The following is a 7,061-nucleotide window of genomic DNA, read 5'->3' on the forward strand; positions in this document are numbered from 1 at the left end:
TAATATAAATGCTGACAGAACCCCTAGACCGCAATAAACTGCAGTTGAGGGCCACAAGCCCCAGGAGGGCAGCCGTCTGCCTGAGCAAAGCAGCAGTTTATAAGCCGCAATACACAGCGTACCAGTTTATCTCACAGGTACATTTACTGTGTGCGGCTGAAATACGAACTAGCAGAAACTGCGGTGGGTAGTTGTGTTTGTGCCGTTCTAGTGTGAATAGACTGCAATAAACTTTCACCAGTAACTTCACCAGGAACCTGCACCTGTGTATAGATGCTGAGCGAAGCCAAATGAAGCCTTGCAATAGTCGTCTGCTTAACTTCAGCAGAGAAATAGACACTAACAAATGCTTCACCCTGCTCCATAGTAGAGGCTGCCAGGGGTTAAATGTCACCCCAGGTCAGTAACATAAAATGCTCCACAAAAGCTCGGAGCTACAGTGTTAAATACACGGATGACAGCATACTCACAGACCCCTACAGAGGGCGGGGGTTAGACTGCGGACTAGCCCGGTAACTATCAAGGCGTAGCCACCCCCGCTTCAGATCCTTGCTGGCAGCGCCACGGGTTAGAACAACAACTACTGCTCAGAAGCCCTTAGACAGGCAACGTGCCTTGCAGAGGACATGAACTCAGGTCTCCTTGTCTTAGAAAAGACAGTTCAGTAAGCTTTCTGGTCCCACGGCAGTGCCCTGGTTGGGCCAAGGAATCCTATCCTAGAAACCTAGTCTGGCTACCTGCCTTCACCGGAACCTAGCCCTGAACTCCTGTCTTAAAGACATTTAGTTAAAGCGTGAGCACCCGACGGACGTCAACTCCACCTATAAGAAGGCAAGTCCCCTTCTTATGACCTCACTGAACATGCGCAGTAGGGGAAAAATGGGACTTAGAATCCCCAAAAGGTCCGAGCATGCTCAGTAGGTAAAAAGCGGGACTCAGACTCCACACACCTCACTGCACGATGCCAAGGGCGAGAGTTAGATTGCCCCGCAGGTGGCGCTTTGCGCTGAGAGGAAAACCTGCGGGACCTCATCCTAACAAGGTCCCTGACAGGAGTACTTCAGCCGAGCCTAGTTTTTCAGGTACTCAGGTCTCTATCAGGACTCTTTGCCCCATTACAACCCCTATTGGGAGTGGTATGAGTGGAGGAGTAGGCGGTGTGTTTCTGCAGAGTCTGTGTCATCCCTGGAAAAACCTCCTAAGATCAAGGCTTTGGGGAATGAAAACTGTATCTGTACCCATCTGCAAGCTGCTGGGGAATCTGTCTAAGCAGTCCAATAAAAGATTTTTTGGTTTACCCTGCAACACTGGACTCCTGAGTCATGCCTGCATCAACACTAAGGGCCCATCTGAACACCATCACACCGGCTCAGCTAGGAGAGGTCCCCTCTCCAAACTACAGTGGCGGATCCAGGGTTTGCGGGGCCCTGGGCAATTGACTTTGGCGGGGCCCTACTTACTGGGGGGTCTCGCACTTCTAACCTGTACTTCCCAACTGTTGAAGACTAGAAAGAGGGAACAAAACATGCGGCGCACTGCGCGCGCCGCAGCAAATTAGGCCCCGCCCACTTTTATGTTGACTCCACCCATTCTCATTCAATTTTCATGTGATTCCACACAGTATAATCCTCCTACAGTCACCCGTAAATTATATGTCCCCCCTCATTCTCTCCCCCATTTTCATATACACCCTTCATCTACCCCTAGTTTCATGTCCCCCCCTCTATCTCTGTCCCCAGTGTCATGCCATTCTCCCCCTTTATCTGCCCACAGTTTCATTTCCCCCCGTCTCTGCCCCAGTGTCATGCCATTCTCCCCCCTTCATCTGCTCCAGTGTCATACCGTTCTCCCCCCTTCATTTGCCCCAGTGTCATGCCGTTCTCCCCCCCTTCATCTGCCCCAGTGTCATGCCGTTCTCCCCCCCCCCTTCATTTGCCCCAGTGTCATGCCATTCTCCCCCCTTCATCTGCCCCAATGTCATGCCATCCCCCCTTCATCTGCTTCAGTGTCATGCCGTTCTCCCCCCCCTTCATTTGCCCCAGTGTCAAGCCGTTCTCCCCCCTTCATCTGCCCCAGTGTCATGCCATTCTCCCCCCTTCATCTGCCCATGTCATGCTGTTCTCTCCCCCTTCATTTGCCCCATTGTCATGCTGTTCTCCCCCCCTTCATCTGCCCCGGTGTCATGCTGTTTTCTCCCCCTCTATCTGTCCCAGTGCCATGCCGTTCTCCCCCTCCATCTGCCCCAGTGTCATGCCGTTCTCCCCCCTTCATCTGCCCCAGTGTCATGCCATTCTCCCCCCTTCATCTGCCCCAGTGTCATGCTGTTCTCCCCCCCTCCATCTGCCCCAGTGTCATGCTGTTCTCCCCCCCTCCATCTGTTATGTCAGTCCAGGTAGCTGCAACGGGGCTAAGGTATAGCAGTAGGAAATCTTGCCCTGCACTACTCCCACTAGCTATCCCGGTCCCTGCCTCACGGGTGTGGGTCGGCTGTACTCAGGCTAAGCCTGACCCCGACAGCTCCTCTCTCACTGATACCGTAGGCCTAGAGGGAAGTGGGAGAAGGAATGCCCTATAAGATCTCTAGGGACTGGAGACTAAAGGGGGTCACCCCTAACGAACAAGTGAAGCTGCTACTGACAGGGACTGACAAGGGTGTGCGCTGACTAACAACACAAGCAGCACACAGGAAAAATGTGGGAAAGGATTCCCCCAAACCAATATGGGAAGGAACCATACACTAGGAAACAAACACAGGGAAACTGAGTAGAAATCAAAGGATAAGGCAATTCACTCACACAGTCAATTATACACAGAGGGAGGATTGGTGAACACAGAAGGGAAAACACACAAACCAACTCGTTCACCCAAACCTCCCAAAAACCAACCACGGAACTTCCTCTATCCCAGATAACCACCTACTCCTCCTGCTAAGGCCTAGCTCTGTAAAAGTGACACTCAGCACAGAACCATGGGAGGCATGGGTTTAAATACAGAGTAGAGACCACTCCTCCCAGGTGCAAATGGGAGGACAGACTAATCAACCAGGAGATAAAGCTGCCTACCATCAGTGCGCACGTGCAAGTCAGAAGGTGTGCACCAATACCCACGACAGGACAACCCCGCAGCGCCAGGATGCCACCCCAGACACTGAGCAGCCAAAAACTCCCCAGGTAAGAAAAATAGAAAGCAATGAACCTAAATACTCCTAACACCATCTGCCCCAGTGTCATGCCGTTCTCCCCCCTCTATCTGCCCCAGTGTCATGCCGTTCTCCCCCCTCCATCTGCCCCAGTGTCATGCCGTTCTCCCCCCTCCATCTGCCCCAGTGTCATGCTGTTCTCTCCCCCTCTATCTGTCCCAGTGCCATGCTGTTCTCCCCCCCTTCATCTGCCCCAGTGCCATGCTGTTCTCCCCCCCCTCCATCTGCCCCAGTGTCATGCTGTTCTCCCCCCCCTCCATCTGCCCCAGTGTCATGCTGTTCTCTCCCCCTCTATCTGTCCCAGTTCCATGCCGTTCTCCCCCTCCATCTGCCCCAGTGTCATGCCGTTCTCCCCCTCCATCTGCCCCAGTGTCATGCTATTCTCCCCCCCTTCATCTGCCCCAGTGTGATGCTGTTCTCTCCCCCTTCATCTGCCCCAGTGTCATGCTGTTCTCTCCCCCTTCATCTGCCCCAGTGCCATGCTGTTCTCTCCCCCTTCATCTGCTCCAGTGTCATGCTGTTCCCCCCCCCTTCATCTGCCCCAGTGCCATGCCGTTCTTCCCCCTCTATCTTCCCCAGTGTCATGCCGTTCTCCCCCTCCATCTGCCCCAGTGTCATGCCGTTCTCCCCCTCCATCTGCCCCAGTGTCATGCCGTTCTCACGTTCTCACATACACACACACTCACCATTCCTCGTTCCCCCGCAGCTCTCTCCCTCATACACATATTGTAGCCGCGATGTGATGACGTCATCACATCGCGGCTACAAATGCCGGAGCTCAGCATTAAAGCAGGAGCTGAGCTGTGACAGCTCCTGCTTTAAACGCCTATGCATTCAGCTCATCGGCGTCCTACCGCCGATGAGCTGAATACATAGGCGTTTAAAGCAGGAGCTGTCAGCTCCTGCTTTAACGCTGAGCTCAGTTGGAATCGGGACATGCCGACCGGGACCATTTTGTTAGGTCCCGGCCGCGCCGCGGGGCCCCGCTAAGCGGGTTGCCCGGCTCGCCCGGCCCTGGATCCGCCCCTGCCAAACTAGAAGTGCCCGGGGAACACATAACACTATCTCCACCATCAGGTAGTGCTGCAGGACCCCCCTTAGCTACGTGCAGCCCTGGAAAGCGTCTCCGGCCAAGCAGGTGGCACAGCCTGTGTCATCTTTACTCTCACTTCCCGGTCTCCTCTACTGGGTTGTACACTGCATATGCCTGAGAAAGGAGGTGGCCACCTATGAAACACTTCGCACTATGAACTGTTATCATTCAATTTTATACAACTAAATAATGGCTTTAAACATGTGCCCCTTCATAGACAGGCTGATCTACAGACGTTGAGGCGTCATCCATGATATGAAGTATGTTGAAGTTTGCCATCTGCTGTCCCCAATGGAAAATTGCAACAGGAACTTTTAACATAGTAGTGAATGGGAGTTTTGTGGGACCATTTCTGGAACGGCTGTATGACTACAGTAAGGCCTGACCAACATATACTACAACTAGAGATGAGCGAATGTTTCTAAACTTCAATTTGGCTGCTTCGACAAATTTTCCATAACAATTTGATCTGAATTAATTTGCGGTGAATCGCATTAAAAACCAGCTATTTCCTGACTGCAGAGAACCTGTATAGTGGTGTATATAGTATAGTATATATGGTGGTGTATATAGTATATTATAGGTGCAGAGCACTGTGCCTTGCAGTAACACACATGGGGTGTCTGTTGTGGTAGTGAAACAATACAGTGAGTCAGTACGACACGCACGTGATAGACATTGCTCTTAGAACCGCTCCACACCTCACAATTTTTTGACCAGTTACGGGGCCAAAACTGACCAACTAACAATAGTGTGAACTCACCCTTACACGTCGATGTTCGTGCCAGGTATAAAGAAAAGTGCAAAGGCTCAAGATCCTACTGTAGCGTGAAAGAGCGCCCTCCTTTTACACCTCACCTGCTGATCCCACAGAACCCGTTCTAGTAAACGCTTATATAAGTAGCGCCCCCCCCCGACAGAGTGCAGAGGGTGTTTGCAGTAAGTTTGTGTTTGTGTTGATGTCACTGATTATTGTGCCCTTCCTCTGATCTGTCAGAACAATAACCCCCCCCCAAAAAAAAAAAAAAAAATGGATCCTATCTCTTGAGCATCCGCCTTCTCTCGGGCAGGGTTTGGTCAGTAATCCATTAGTATTGCTGATACCAAAAATAAACAGGATCCAAAGCAGAGATGACACGTGAATGAGATATTTGCAGGTCTTCTGTGTTTTGTACCCACTCCTGCTTTTGGCGACCAAACCATAAGCCAATTCTGATGGGACCATACAGGCCTTATAGGTGCTACACAGACAGGATTCATTGTGTGTCTCATTTTGCTTCTATTGACAGATGAGAAGAAGGGTCAAATAAATAATGATGTCAACCAGGTCAAAAAGGCAAAACAGTGGCCCAGTCATGGAGTGGGGAGGGAGGGAACAGCTTGAGAAGTGACATAGTGTTGAGTAGCAGTAACATGAGGAGGCCACAGAGTGGCAAGGTGACATAAGGTGGAGGTGGCAGCAGCATGAGGAGGCCACAGAGTGACAAGGTGACATAAGGTGGAGGTGGCAGCAGCATGAGGAGGCCACAGAGTGACAAGGTGACATAAGGTGGAGGTGGCAGCAGCATGAGGAGGCCACAGAGTGACAAGGTGACATAAGGTGGAGGTGGCAGCAGCATGAGGAGGCCACAGAGTGGCAAGGTGACATAAGGTGGAGGTGGCAGCAGCATGAGGAGGCCACAGAGTGACAAGGTGACATAAGGTGGAGGTGACAGCAGCATGAGGAGGCCACAGAGTGACAAGGTGACATAAGGTGGAGGTGGCAGCAGCATGAGGAGGCCACAGAGTGGCAAGGTGACATAAGGTGGAGGTGGCAGCGGCATCAGGAGGCCACAGAGTAGAGAGGTGGCTGACTATGGTGGCTGTAAGAAGGAGCACTTGGCCTCAGATGTGAGGCATCATCAGAATTGTAGCTGAGGCAGTTAGCCAGAAGAAACCGGTCTCTTTTGTTAAGGTTTGGGTGAGGCAGCATGGGTGATTTAATCCGCTGCATCAGGCACTGATGGGTGGAAATCCTGGTTGATCCATGCCTGATTCATCTTCACAAAGGTCAGTCTCTCCAAGTTTTGGGTGGACTGGGTTCTCATTAGGGTAACTATGGCCCCCGCCACACTAAACACCCGCTCTGGTGCCACCCTACTACTGGCCAGGCAGGACAGCTTTTCCACGGCAAACTCAACCACAAATCCAGTTTGGCTGTCCAGCAGTCCAGCAGAACTTTGAAGACTGGTGGCAGGGTGTACTAAGTATGCCACCACTTGCTGGATCAGGTTTTACTATAGGTCTCAAACATGGAGGCGGAAACGGCATCACCTGGCCCAGTTGCTGGTGTGTCTGGGCAGGAACCACATTCACCCAGTGGGCCGTAAAGGACATATATTGTCCTTGACCGTAGTTACAGCTCCACACGTCAGTTCTGCCGTGCACTTTGGCAGACACCGATAGGCTCAAGGACTGGCCCACCTCTTCTGTTCTACATATTTGTGCAGGGCTGGTACTGAGTTTTTGTCAAAGAAATGACGGCTTGGGACTTTCCACCTCGGCTCGGCACAAGCCATCAGTTCTTGGAAAGGCGTAGAGTCCACCACTTGGAAAGAGAGTGACTGCAGCACCGGCAACTTTGATAGGAGCACGTTCTGCTTCTGCACCAATGGATGAGTGTATGCATACTGTTGTCTCTTCAAAATCGCTTTGGTGATCGATTGCTGATGCGATAACTGACTAGGAGGAGGAGGAGAAGCATCACAACCAGCAGATGATGGGAAGGAC

This window comes from Leptodactylus fuscus, chromosome 5, assembly GCF_031893055.1.
Source record: "Leptodactylus fuscus isolate aLepFus1 chromosome 5, aLepFus1.hap2, whole genome shotgun sequence".
Classification (NCBI taxonomy): domain Eukaryota; kingdom Metazoa; phylum Chordata; class Amphibia; order Anura; family Leptodactylidae; genus Leptodactylus; species Leptodactylus fuscus.